The 15,142-nt window shown below is 39.5% G+C and overlaps 1 protein-coding gene across 2 annotated transcripts in view; it reads right to left on the bottom strand.

Annotated features, from left to right (window-relative positions):
* Positions 1–14,901, bottom strand: part of NGF (nerve growth factor) — a 101,163-nt gene extending 86,262 nt beyond the window's left edge. For both annotated transcript variants that reach the window (XM_018566282.1, XM_018566281.1), the window contains exon 1: positions 14,590–14,901. The gene's annotated coding sequence lies outside the window, so the exon portion shown is untranslated. The remainder of the gene's footprint in view (positions 1–14,589) is intronic.
* Between the last annotated feature and the right edge of the window lie 241 nt (positions 14,902–15,142).

Below are 15,142 nucleotides of genomic sequence, written 5' to 3'. Positions count from 1 at the left end.
CTGTTACATGCCCATGCAAGTTCCGTGGGTGCTTACAAGTGATCCCTACAAAACCACCTTTTTAGGACAATTATTCCTCGTCACTGGTCTTCAACTGATCCACCCCTACGGTTAAAGAATTGAATGTGCACATACATTTTGTGACGGTAACCGAAGGAATAATGCTGTCCAAACACGATAGAATGACTGTGTTCCAATGCACACGGAGCTGTTGAGACTATGCCTGCTTATTTGCTTGAGTTTCACGGGGCTCACGTCTGGGTTGGTCTGACTAGTAGGACAACAGATCCTGTATTTGATTCTGTTGGGGATAGAGTAGGCAATGAGCAGGCACTGGACTGGGTTTTGGTCTGGGTCAGCTATGCAGATCAGGGGTTAGCCACGTATGCGACTGTCTGGTCTCTGGCTGGAGTTAGTGGTGGCAGTGGGGGCTTACCAAAAATTACGAGCAACAGGGCAAGTTTTGTGAGCAGATTGAAAAGAGAAAATACATAGACACAAGGCAGTTGTTTTGTTACATTACAAACAAAAGCTTACTGTCCCAGGGACACTTCAGAAAAATATGACCAGCAGGTGGTTATTTAACATTCAGGTAGAATAGTCTAAACTGTACAGAAACAAACAAAAGGCAAGTGTGTTTTCTACAATACAAAAATTACAGTGTAGCATATCAGGGCCATTGCACTGTATGTAGTGCTGCTGCACTGAAGGCTCTGTCTGTTGACACATGTAGCAGGGCAGTTTACTGCCTCAAGCATATATTTTTCCACCTCCAACCAGTGGTACAGCCTTTACATCCAGCAATCCATAGTATAAATCGACTGTAGGTGTTGCAGAGCTCTATGGTACAAAGTCACGCATTTCCTCATGCATACAGTAACCAAACGGCTAGTACTTTTACCATGGTTGATATGGTGCCAGAAGAGGATTGGGACCACAATGGAGCGGTCAACAGCAGGTGTGTTAAAAAAGGTCCAATCTGTGTGCTCTGTGGACCGGCCCTGGGGATACCAGTGGCTTGTACTTGTGGGTCAATGCCGCCAGATGGATTAGCATGGCTGCTCCCCCCAGTCCTCTGCAGTCTGACCCTGGACAAAATCCTCCCTCATTGCTTTTCTGCCTCTCATTCAGAGGCTCCAATAGACAGTCTGCCACCTCATCATTCACTGCCTGCTCACCACTGCTGCCCACTCTCCTACTCTCATTTTTGCTGATTAGCCAATATGTTACCTATAACCTCAGAACTGCAATGCCCTTTTCAAGACCGTCACCACTTGTTATATCACTGTACAAATAAAATAGTATGATTGCTTTAGTTATACCACTAAGTTGAAGAAAAAGAAAAGAAAAGAAAAAAAAAATGATAATTTTTGCAGGTCTAAATAATGAAAAACATGCCATCTAACATTTTGGCAACAAGACTAATAGGTGTATAGATATAGTTAGAGTACTGGAAGTCCCACCATAAATATTATATAAAAGACACTATTGGGATTACCCTCCCATGGTCATGTTCCGAGTACAGATGCTGTGCAGATGCGCCGATTTACACAAACACAGGAAGGGAAAGATTTCTTTTAGAGTCCATGTTCAACATAGATGACCTGAATCGTGCAAAGGAACAGTCTATTATTCTGCCTTCTGGCATGAAACATTCTGTCCAGTATAAATGTCCTTACTATTCTTTTACCAACAATCATACTCAAAGTGTTTGTAAACTCAAAACATACAAATTATTTTCTAATAGCCCCTTGGTGATTTATACATTTTATTTGTAGCTGTCTAATAAGTGCTAACAAAACAAACAAAAAAAAAAAAACAGTTGATCCTGCCTGCATCTGCCTCCACACAGGTGACAACACTAACCAATGGCACCTACTGCTGTGGTAGCATAATCAACCCTGTGGGACAACACAGGAAACCACACACACACCTGGCCTACTCTGTAGTCTTTGATTTGCTGCAGAGAGACAGTGAGGTCAATGGCAGTAACTGGATGCTGTTGCTTTGGTTCTGGTCCCAGCACTGGATCAGAAAATGGAAGATTGAGGTTTTGCAGTCACTTAAATGCTACTTAAACACAGGACATTTTCTATATTTTTCAGGGTTTCTTGAAAATTAAATCAGTGGTATTTGGCATACTTGATCTACAGCCTGTTTGCAAGCTTCAGTCACATATACTTTAAAGCATGACTGCATTTCCACAAAATGTATACATATGTACTTTTACCAGTAGCCTCTAAAAATAGGCAATATGATGTGTTACCATTAAGGTGCCCATACACTTTACCACCCTCGCAAGACTTTTGTCTTGCGAGGGTGGTAAAGTACTTAAAAAAAAACGTACGATCTGCTCATCTTGGACAGGCAAATCCTACTTGCGATCAACGGAAGCCCGCCCCCCTGAGGGGCGGGCTTCCGATGACTGCAATGCTGAAAGGGCAGTTTGTGCGTGCGCACACCGGCCCGTTCGGCAGTCATCTCTCGATCATGTTAAAAACCAGCCGAAAATCGTACGATTCTCGGCTGGTTTTCCAACATGCTCGAAATACAAAAGTCGTGCGACCGTACATTAGAAACGCTTGCTTGCCTTCCATACACTGCACGATTCTCGTACGATCTTGGGATTTCCCGTGCAGTGTATGGGCACCTTTACTGAAGACATTTCCTGTTTTCAGCAATCTTGTGTCTCAAAACAGTATCCTCTAGTGGTGGCCAGGAACAGCTTTAGAGAAAAGATGGATGCAAACACCAAGCCAGATCATGCTGCTAAAAGCAGGCTTTATCTCTAAAAAAAGATGAACCATTATACTGGATTTTTTTCATTTTTCTTAACACAGGCTGCACAGACAAGTACACATGCAAAATATTTAGTGAAATCGCAGTTATATTTACAAATACAATATATTTACCTACACATAATCAGAAACAGAAACATTACTAATTCAGTAATTTCTGGCTGAGTTTGAATACTTGCTGATCTGTTTGAGAGTCATCTCTAATAATGTTTTTTTTAAGCATGGGATAATACCATGGAAATACACATTCTGGCTTAGTAATTATATAAAAAGAATCTGTAGACCTTGAGTAGATCACCTCAAGGGGACAACAGATACACTACAGCATTGTCCAAAGCTCATTAAACTTTGCTTTGTAAAGGTATTTAAAGTGACACTAAACCCAGGAGTTAAATCTTAAACATACATTCAAACATAACCTATTAACAGACATGTACCTTATTTGTGTATCACTCAGGTGAAGATCCCCAAATCATCTCTGCATTCATGCAGACACTGTCCTTCCTTCTAGAGGGTGGCTACGTTTGTTCCCCATGTTCCCTGTGGGTTGTAAAGTAGCCACCGCTCCAAGCTCCCTCCCATGATGGACTACAATCGCAAACAGCCAAATCCTGTCAGGTGCCGGACAAGTGTTGGACAGGCAAATCCTACTTGCGATCAACGGAAGCCCGCCCCCCTGAGGGGCGGGCTTCCGATGACTGCAATGCTGAAAGGGCAGTTTGTGCGTGCGCACACCGGCCCGTTCGGCAGTCATCTCTCGATCATGTTAAAAACCAGCCGAAAATCGTACGATTCTCGGCTGGTTTTCCAACATGCTCGAAATACAAAAGTCGTGCGACCGTACATTAGAAACGCTTGCTTGCCTTCCATACACTGCACGATTCTCGTACGATCTTGGGATTTCCCGTGCAGTGTATGGGCACCTTTACTGAAGACATTTCCTGTTTTCAGCAATCTTGTGTCTCAAAACAGTATCCTCTAGTGGTGGCCAGGAACAGCTTTAGAGAAAAGATGGATGCAAACACCAAGCCAGATCATGCTGCTAAAAGCAGGCTTTATCTCTAAAAAAAGATGAACCATTATACTGGATTTTTTTCATTTTTCTTAACACAGGCTGCACAGACAAGTACACATGCAAAATATTTAGTGAAATCGCAGTTATATTTACAAATACAATATATTTACCTACACATAATCAGAAACAGAAACATTACTAATTCAGTAATTTCTGGCTGAGTTTGAATACTTGCTGATCTGTTTGAGAGTCATCTCTAATAATGTTTTTTTTAAGCATGGGATAATACCATGGAAATACACATTCTGGCTTAGTAATTATATAAAAAGAATCTGTAGACCTTGAGTAGATCACCTCAAGGGGACAACAGATACACTACAGCATTGTCCAAAGCTCATTAAACTTTGCTTTGTAAAGGTATTTAAAGTGACACTAAACCCAGGAGTTAAATCTTAAACATACATTCAAACATAACCTATTAACAGACATGTACCTTATTTGTGTATCACTCAGGTGAAGATCCCCAAATCATCTCTGCATTCATGCAGACACTGTCCTTCCTTCTAGAGGGTGGCTACGTTTGTTCCCCATGTTCCCTGTGGGTTGTAAAGTAGCCACCGCTCCAAGCTCCCTCCCATGATGGACTACAATCGCAAACAGCCAAATCCTGTCAGGTGCCGGACAAGTGGTAGGCTAATTAGCCGGATTTGTGGGAGGAGCCCCACATATTTAAACTGCTCCATCTCCCAATCTCACCTGTCGGCTCGTGGGCGTCATCCCACCCGCCTCACCCCCTTTTTTAGTTACCTTTTACTCTTGAGTATGCCCCCTTATTTTGCATACTGACCATAGTGGCCACGGCACACCTCAGGTCATTGTAGGCAGGTCCATCATCTTGATTCCTGCGTACATATCAGTGGGGCTTTGACCACAAATTTAAACCATTGGGCGAAGCTGCCACCCAATTGCTTATATTTTGCCGGCATCTGTCAGAATGCCCTTCTGCGGCGGGAGTTCGTCGCAAGCAGACGGGTCAGTGTTTTTTTTTTTAAATGTAGGCGAGGATAACGCTGGACGTAGTGATTGACCCTAGGACTACGTCGGTGTATCCAGTTTTTTTACAAATAAAACAAGACTTGTCAATAACATGTCTTTTGTTTTTCAATTAAATAACATTTTTTTTAAGTCTGGTGTTTTTATTTACAATCTATTTGAACCCTTTAGTGAATGGGTAGGGGTACAAGTAACCCTTACTCATTCACAAGGGGGGGGCACATCTGGGTACCCCTTTATTGAAGGGGTATACCTGATGTGAATAAGCCCTCCTGCCCACACCCCCACAACCAACGCCCCAGGGCATGTGGGGAAGAGGCCGTTGAAAGCACCCTCTAGGTGCCGAGGGCATGTTGCCCTGCCAGGCCTCTGCTCGGATAAAGGGTCTGATTGGGAATTTTAGGGGGACCCCACGGCTTTCCCCACCCACACTTTTTTTTTCTTAAATGGGGTCCCTCCTAACTTTCCTACCAGACCTAAAGCGTCTGGTGTTGTTTGGGAGGGGGAATGGCACGCTTTTTTTTTTTCTTTACAAATGTCACTTTTTGCTGCAGATCGTACAGATGCGCCACTTTACAGGCAGTTTAAGGGGACGATATTTAAATGGAATTTTTCATTTTTTGTTTCACTTTAAGCAATGTTAAAATCACTGCTCCTATAAAAAATGTATTTTTTTTAAAGAGTTTTTTTGCATTGATACATGTCCCCTGGGGCAGTACCCTAATTCCCATACACTTTTTATGGCCAACAATTTGCATATAAGCCTTCAAAATTGGAACATTTGATTTTCAGAGTTCTGGTCCCATAGACTTTTATTGAGTTCAAACTTTTTCGCCATGCTCTAAAGTTTGAATTCGAACCGAACTTAGGTGTGTACAGCCCATCACTAGTCAGCGCCAATTCAAAGATGACTTGAGAATCTACAGCCGAGTGATACACAAATAAGATACATTTTTGTTAATAGTTAAGGAGATTGAAAACATTTTAAAGATTTAACTCCTGAGTTAAGTGTCACACTGAAGTTCACCTACCAGTGCTACAAATGCTGTATGAATGTACCATGATGCTGTGGTCACCAGCTCAGTGCGCTAAAGGTGTCAAAAGTGAATGCAGCTCTTTGTGTTGGCTATAGCAACCTTTACATCAAGTTTTTCACAACTAGTTTTGGTTGATGTGGGGGAACACCTCTGCCCATCCTCAACACATATAAAATAGTTGTATGATGTTGATGCATTAAATAAATCTGTGGATTACGGTAGAAGGAGGCACTACCAAGGAATTTATTTACAAAGATAATATGGTTGCAGCCAACCAGGCTTCAACATTATCTCTGCACTATGAAACACAATTTGAAACCCAATTAGTTATTCTAGCTCCATATGACACCTTCAAAAAGCTTAGCGTCTTTGGTCAATTTTTCAGGCTTTTTATTTTTTGAACAGGTGTTTTTCCGTTTTTCTTATTTGTAACCAAGGAAAAGCTAGTTTCTAAGCAAGAAAACACATTTTTTTCAGGTGCTTCCATTGAAGTCTATTTAGACCAAAAATGATTGATTCTGCACCAAAAGCAGCCCATGTACTTTTCAGAGCTACAGGTGTTTTGCTACAAGTGACAGAACTCTCAGATGTGAACAGGAGCCATTCAAAACAATAAGATTCCTCCTGTTGAGTGTTGTAGCGCTCAGGCATTTGTGCTACAAAAAACACTAAAGTGTGAATGTAACCTAAGTGACCTAAAGTAGGTAGGTAACTTTGGCCAAGTCGATGCTTCTTGATTAAGAGAGAGATCACTTATCTGAATTCCAGAGCAAAGAGGGGTTATAGATTCAAACATTAGGATGAAAAGATGCAAATAATATACCAGATTCACAAAGACCTGGAAAGATCAATGAATGTGTACCACAGAAGTGTAATTTTGAATGTCATCAGTATTCTCTAGCTCAGACAGTGTAAATGTTGGAACACCTATAAACACGCTTTAATTGCACACAGTAATTGGATAATTGGAGTCTATTCTAGCTCCATATGACACCTTCAATAGTATTTCAAAACATGTAATGGCATACATGTAAATCAGTTGCTACTTTCTGCTTATATGATCAATCTGCTTGAAAAGATTGAAATAATATATCAGTAACAAATGCAACAAATAAAAAGCTAAGCAATAAATATGGTGTACATATTCTGTAAAAGTGCAAAGTGTAATGGATGGTGCATAAAACGTACTAACTGATAAGAACTAAATTTGGTTAATAACCAAATTTGTTATACAAGCTCTGATTGGCTAAGGGAGTCTGCATTGCTTAACCATCAATTTACTCTAAAAGTCTATTCTCCAGTACATTGTAGCAGAAATTTGTAATACATCCGGACTATTTTACGCAACTACATGAAAAAAGAGGGGTGGTTTTGCATACTGTGGGAATGTAAATGGTGGATTCAACAGAGTTAATACTATGGCCTGTGTCACAGGCGTATATACTTGTAGAACAACAAAGGATGTCCCCTAACCTTGCTTGGGATTTTAGATTGATGTGCAGCATAAAATCAATTACAAACAAATTAAATGCATGGGTAAATCAATATCCATCTTCAAAGTCCAAATGCACCATGGTATAGCACACATAATCCAAAATGCGCACTTCATTAATTCACTTGAGGCTTTATTTGAAACAGTTATCTTTTTCCAGTTGCTCAAAAGTCTAGTAAATGCTACAATCTGAGTATTTATAACTAAATAATGAAACTGTGCTTTAGCCAGATGATCTGTTGCAGACCTGCACTGTTGGCAGCTTTCCCTTTATAAATTGCCTCCATCTTGTTCTACCTGATGTTCTGACAAGGTTATAATGGCCCTCTTAGAAATAAAAGATTGCTGCCATTTTTAGACTAAGGGCAGATCATACAGTAGCAAAACAAGGCAAAGATTTTCCAAAACTATTCAGAATAAATGAGGATTGTGCTGGCTCATAGAAGAAGATCTTCACATACAATATGTACATAATCTACAGTCACCACTAATCTTACTACATACGAGTAAACATGTATAAATAAATGTTGCAGCATGAAGCTTACTACATATAGTACAATATTTTGAAAACATGAATGCCATCATTACTATTATTACATTTTTGAGATTAAGAAAATGAAATATTTGTAAAGGGGTGAACAAGAATGTTTTTAGCACCAATTCTTTCAGTTCCCAACAATATAAACCAAAAACAATGCACATATTGTAAATTACCAGCTAAAAGTAGTATAGTACTAAAGGTCTTTTTACAGGTAGAAGTAATATGTTTTAGACTTACTTTATTTTTCTAACGAAAGGACAGTGACGCAGTGGTGTCCGTGTGTCCTGAAGGCAGAGTTACTAGATCTAATCAAAAAAGCCTAAAACCGGTTCAAAGCTTGCTAAAACTGGCAATATCTTTTTTCAATAAGTGCAGAAATGATAGAATATATTTGAAAATCTTAAAATAAACCATGTATTAATAAATAACTGGCTTAAAACTAGCCACTCTGAAACCCTGCCTGAAGGTCTTAAAAGAGGTGGATGGTAGTTTTGTTAACAATGCTTTGCATGTAGATATGTTAAGTATGGACAATGCACTATACTACTGTGGCACGTAGAAGATATAGCAAAATTATAGTGGAAATAATTGTACAAAGGCTCAGAGCTTGAATTTTAGTATTTGTAGGTTATAGTACGATATCAGTAAAAGCATAGCAAGTACCTTCTGCTTCGAGGTACAAATCCATAGATCAAAAGCGTGTCCTTGCCCATAACCATAGTAAGAGTCATAATCCACTAAATGGCTGAGTTTGGCCTGTTGTAAGAATTGTTTCCTTCAATGATATGACAACATAGTTTCCTCCAGTTGGGACTCCTGATCGTCCAGTTAACAAAATACAGGTGATAAGGGAATCCAATCTATCAATGTTTTCACTAGTTTCCAAACGTCTTCAGTGCTCTGGGTTTCTTTACATAGCAGAGAAGCAGAGAACCAGAAGTGGTAGGACGTCTTAGGAGGTGGGACCACCTAAGTAACAGCTACTGCAGTATGGTGGGCTGTATTTAAGAAAGGAGGATTGTTCTAAAACTGGACTGTCTCTTTAAGATGGCTAATTTGAAAAGCATAGCAAAACACACAACATATTTTATTTTTCTGGAATAATAATGTAATTCATACTGATGTATGATGTCTTCTTTGCCCTTAGGTCTGTAAACTGAACATTTGAATATGTGCAGTGTGTTACACATTTGTTTGTATGCTGTAGCTATGTGTGTGCATGTCTGTATTTTCACCATTCAAATAATGTCTACATTTGCTGTACAATGCATCTGATCACTCGTGATGAATGGTGAAACTAACAGGGTTATTCACAAAAGGGTGAAGAGTTTGGAGAAGGCAGGAGATGTGAACAATTTAAAGACCAAAATAGCTGATTCAGAAAAATTCTCCAATTCAGCTCACTTCCCAGTTCAGCTTTGTTGTCCTAGATTGTTCACTTCTCCTGCCTTCTCCAAACTCTTTACCCTTTTGTGAATAACCCTGTAATTCTCATTCACAGCACAAATTAAGATTACCCTATAATGAAGGTTCTTGCTTTTCTTTACTAACATCACTTGAATTCTATTCCCACAAGCTCTTGTTTAACAAATTGTAGGAGGGAAACTGAAAGTGACACTAAACTCAGGAGTGAAATCTTAAAATGCATTTACGCATCTTAACCATTACCAAAAATGCATCTTACTTGTGTTTCACTTAGCTGTTGACCCTAAAATCATCTCTGAATTGGTGCTGACAATGTCCTTCCTTCTGAAGGGTGGCTACTTTTGTTCCCCATGGTCCCCGTGTTATAAAGTAGCCACCACTTCAAGACAGGCTCACTTCTTTGATAGACTAAAATGTCTTGTTTAGTTTACTAATTTGTACTGAGATTGTAGTCCATCAAAAAGGAGCAAGCTTGGAGCGGTGGCTACTTTTTCACACACACACACACACACACACACACACACACACACACACACACACACACACACACAGGGACCATGGAGAACAAATCCAGAAGGAAGGACAGTGTCAGCATGAATTTAGAGAAGATTTGAGGATCTACAGCTGAGTGATGTATACATAAATTAGTTAGGGTACTTGAATGTATTTTTAAGATTTACCTCCCGAGTTTAGTGCCACTTGAAGCTCTCACTCACCAGTACCAATTAAATAATTGCCTTAATTTTTCCACAAATCATATTTTACTGATTTGTGAAGAAGATTCATGATCTTATCACACCCATACTCTTATGCCAACCTGTCGGCAATTCTCCAGTCAACTCTATGATGAAAGGAATTTCCTTCAGGACACTGTGTGTTAGATTATATCTGCACATCAGCAGATAGAAAACACAACAGTGTTCTGTACCAAACTTTGTCTGACATAAGGAGGAATGAAGATTTACTTACAGCCAGTGATGGGTGACAATTGTTTGCATGATTATGAACATTGATGATCAGCATGCCAGCATAAGAGCAGCAACATTTTAGCCACCAGTTTTTAGCACTTCTGCATTAGCTGGAAGTTACATATCTTACATATCTAGCAAGGATACAAAATTAAAGTAATTTCATAAAATCAAGACTTGTAGGGCCATAGTGACTTTAGGATTCGTGTACAGTAACCAGAGCAACCATTCACAAATCCTGAAAGCCATCTCCTGATTGGTTTACTTCATACCAGTGCCGCTTTCACAAAGCATATTCATCGAAATAAATCTCATGTTTAGTTGTATTTTTATCTAACAAATAAGTAGACTACAGACATTACTAAATTGTATCTTTACATATACACAGTTATATGGTATTACCATTTGCCATATGTTAGCCTTAGGCCAATGGTAAGCCCCCATTCACAGTAGTATGATTTATCACTCACCTGCCATCGTGGTACAATACACGAAAGCAGAAATAACATTAGTCGCAAAAGGTGCTACACAATGAGGGGAATTTATCAAAACTGGAACAGACAGAATCTGGAGCAGTGGCCCATGGCATGCATTCTGCTTCAATCTTTAATTTTTATGGTTGCTACGGGCAACTGCTCCAGATTCTGTCTGCTCCAGTTTTGATAAATTCCTCTCCTTGTGTAGCACCTTTGAGTATACGTGATTTCTGCTTTTGTGCATTGTACCACGAAGGCAGGTGAGTGATAAATCATACTACTGTGAATGGTGGCTTACTATTGGCCTAAGGCTAATATAGGGCATAAAGTAATATGTTACTTTAGTTTTTTGCTACATAGACTTCAATGGGAGTGCATACAAACCCACCTAACGTGCATTTGCATACATTTTAGTTCATGAGCCCAGCCCCTAGCAACCTGTAAAATTATTTCACCTTCAATGGCCACCAAAACAAATGCATTAAAAAAAGTATACAAAATGCATGGCAACGCACAGCAGCGCTGAAAATGCTAGTAAATGTAGATACACAAGCGTGAATATGAAAAGAGACATATAATGGATAAATGGTAGACACTAAGGCACATATTTATAAAGCATTCACCAAATATTCACTGCAGACGAATCTTCTAGGTGCATGTGTTTTTCAATAACAGTAATTGATTTCCTAACAGTAATTGTTGTAAAAGCTACTTTCACTGCTTAATAATAAATAAATGTATTGAACATGATCCAGAAAAAAATTAAATATCATCTGTCTTTAACCATTCCATGATTTTGAAGCACACAGAGATAAACACCTAGTAGACAAGTTCAAGCAGCCAGGACATGAGCTGGGTGTCAATCTAGCTGTCCTTCCTGAAATATAGCAATCATTTCTTTTTTTTTTTTTTTTCCTAGACAGGATTCAGGGAAGGACATTCTAGGGCCTCCTGTAGCTGATACGGATTATATAGATATTAATCCCACAGGCAAAATTCATTAAAGTCTATACACAAATGGATCTTTTGTTCACCTAAAGTGATTATCTTGAAAAAAACATTGATAGAGTCCCGACAGAGCAGCCATTTGTGCAACATTAAAATCTGCATCACGAACATCCACAGTCACCTTTTTATTTTTATACAGAATATGGTTCAGTGTTGGTAAATATCACATTGCACTAAAGGAGCGTAGTGTAAACTTCCTAACCGAAGTAATGACATCCTAGCAGCATGTAAGTTGGCCATATGCAAAGCGATAGCAACTCAGGAGCTGATCCTTCTCCCAAAACTTGTTTCCACCCAGTCACATTCTACAGCAGGGTAGGCAACCTCAGCATTCCAGCTGCTGAGGAACTACAAGTTCCATAAGGCAGGGCTGGACAAATCCCAAGAGCCAGGTAGCCAATGCTGCTTAAAAGTGTCAGTTGGCTCCTAACTTTTGAGGTTTTCTGTAGTTGTCAATGGAGCTAGAATTAAAAAAAAAATTCTGCTGGCTCCTGGATCGGACAGACTGGCTCTTCGAATCCCATATTTATTTGACCACCCCTGGTAAGGCATTGCATGACTGACAGCCACAGGCATGACTTCAAGAGGCTTGCTGGAATTGTAGTTTCACCACAGCTGGAGTGCTGAGGTTTCTACTCCTGTTCTACACTGTGCAGTTTAAAGACAATCTGTGCTGGCTTTTCAATACTATCTTAAAAAACAAGGGGCAACTGCCTGAACATTTCTGACCAAGCTGACTTTTGTCATTTGAGATTTACACACCATGTGCAGTGCATAGAGCATATTGAACTGACATTTGACAGCTGCTTTCTACTGCATTTGTTTTCCCATCTTCTATAGTATAAATTGCAATTCCACTTGATGTCTAAATATCTATAGCTGATACCAGGAAATTACTTTAAGCTGATTCAACAGATTCCAGTGTACAACATTCCATCTTCAATGAATGGTAATATCATTCAGTAATGCCAAACCACTAGCACTTTTATTGCGTCTTACAATCACCCACAAAATATGTGTACTGTACACAACATAAGCATATCCAAGGTGTACAAAAATGCACAAATCACAGCTTTGCTGACATCTGTTGCTGCATTCAGGCAGAGTAGTTAATTACTACTGGCAAGGAATCCAGGGCTAGTATGGGAACGATCCAACCCTCCAAGCTGTCTCTGTTACTCTTGTCTGTAACAGTTTCATAAAAAAAAAAAAAATCAAGTGATATGTGCCTTTGGCATCAACAGACCATCTCTTTCCAGGCATGTGCTGTATACAATAGGCACACTTGCTCTGCAAACTACTACAGCAGTCTATTATAGAAATGAGCTCCAGACTGCCAACAGATTGATTTTATGTTCCTTTCTTTTACTCTGACTTTTTTTTTTTTTTTTAAGGATCCCTTTGTTTCATCAAAAACCACAGCATACTACAACACTGTACCACTAAGGCAATGTTGGATTTATAGCAAGATCGTTTCTGTACAGTACTTAAAAACTGGACGTGAAAGACACTCCACCCCTACTTTCTAGCTTGCGGCAGAGCATGCAAGTAATGACAATATGCAGCCTTGTTTTATAATAAAATTCTTTAAGAATGAATTGCCCGTTATCCAAAAGTGCATTCTAAAAAGAACCAAGAAGAAGCAAAACAAAGGCAATAATTACTTTTGATATTCTAGAATTGTAATAGGTGTTAAGCGTAGTGCGTTGAAAACCAGAATTACAAGTTGTAATTTGTTAGATGTGTATACTGTTCATGTTTATAGGATAACACGGCACTAGGTAGAATTTTAAAAACCGTCATTACCTAGTTTCTGGCTTGCCTACAAGCTGGCAGACTGTACAATGTCTAATACCCTACAAGCCTTAACTTAATGCGCTTTAATGCGTGAAAACACCCAACATTTATCCGGTAAGAAGTTACTTTGCTATCCACCGGCTTTGCAGGCGGAACACTGGCAACAAAAGAAGATTACACCGAATGGCAAGCACTTAACAACAAGCTCTTCTTAACTCTTGATGGAGTTTGGATGTCATTTTTGATGGTGCCAGCTGACTAGGAATTGCGTGCCTACTACCTAGTTCAGCATCGCATCCCAAGAAAAAATAAGTAAACCTATCGACTTGGCTGCAAATGTTCTACCTCTTCTTGGAAGGGTTAATAATGCACACAAATGTCATTGAATAAAAAACACACAGTTTACCTGTAGCTACACCACACCTTCTTGTCCACATTTCCTAAAGTGTTAGCAGCAGGTACAAACCTGCTATTTAAAAGTAGGTTGTGTAAAATAGCATAAAATACATAACACCTGTCACAAAAATAAGGGAGGGGGGGAAATGAAAAAAAAGGAAAAAAAAGGAAAAAAAAAAAAAAAAAAAGGTTGATTGTATAATGCATTACTGCATAATCACTTTAAATTAGGTTTGTTTCCTTGTTTAGGAAAAAAAGGGGGATCTGAAAAATATATAAAAGAAGAATCACAAAGGGAATGCAGAAAATGCCCTAATATAGGATTCTTGTCTCTAAACACACTTCTAACAAGGTTTGCTGAGGACTTGAATGTAATCCAGCAAAGCAAAAAGCTTCAGGGTTAGGAGTGCCTGAATGTGACTCGAAAACACTAGAGAAGTGCTGCAGTCTACCCAGCAAAACTGTGTCTTGTTCAGAAACATGGAACATAAGGTTGTATTTAGTATTCTCAATAGTAAAACTTTGAAGCACAGGCAAGACTATGAGTGGTCAGATAGTGAAGCATGCAAGCTTTATTTCTCACCTGTGCTCCTGTAGAAGTGAGAGTTACAAGGTGCTGAAATCCTGGATGATCCAATGGTTTCGTAGTCTCTCACAGTCCAGTCCACAAAGTGCTTTGAAACCCAGCTGAGCCATTCACATGTCTGTCCTCTCATTCACTGGTTCAGGAGTTAGGAGCTCCAGATCTAGGGCTGACTCATAAGGCAGGACAGTTCTTCAAGGTCCTAGTGCCTTTCTGACATAAACCAGGTGTGTGTTTCAAATCCCTTTTTTTTACCTCTCTGTACAGGGAGTGCAGGGAAATTCCAATTTTAATTCAAGTGACATCTACGAAACTAGAAATTCAGGAGAGACAATAGCACGGCTTGCGCATAAACATGCAGATCTCGAACGCATCCTCCTCTAGTCTGCAGAAGAACAGCTGATAATAACCCCCTATAGTGACGGTGGCGTTTAAACTGGGATTAAGTCTGAACCTATCAGCTTTATCCCAGCGGTGGTGTTTTCAAATAATCACTAGTCAAAATGATTTAACCCTTGACACGCTGCAGAGAATGCCCAGAATAATGCAAAGA

The sequence above is a fragment of the Nanorana parkeri genome, unplaced genomic scaffold (assembly GCF_000935625.1).
Source record: "Nanorana parkeri isolate BGI_ZX_2015 unplaced genomic scaffold, ASM93562v1 scaffold932, whole genome shotgun sequence".
Classification (NCBI taxonomy): Eukaryota; Metazoa; Chordata; class Amphibia; order Anura; family Dicroglossidae; genus Nanorana; species Nanorana parkeri.
Note: the sequence above shows the minus strand (reverse complement) of the source record. Positions and strands in the feature narration are given on the sequence as shown.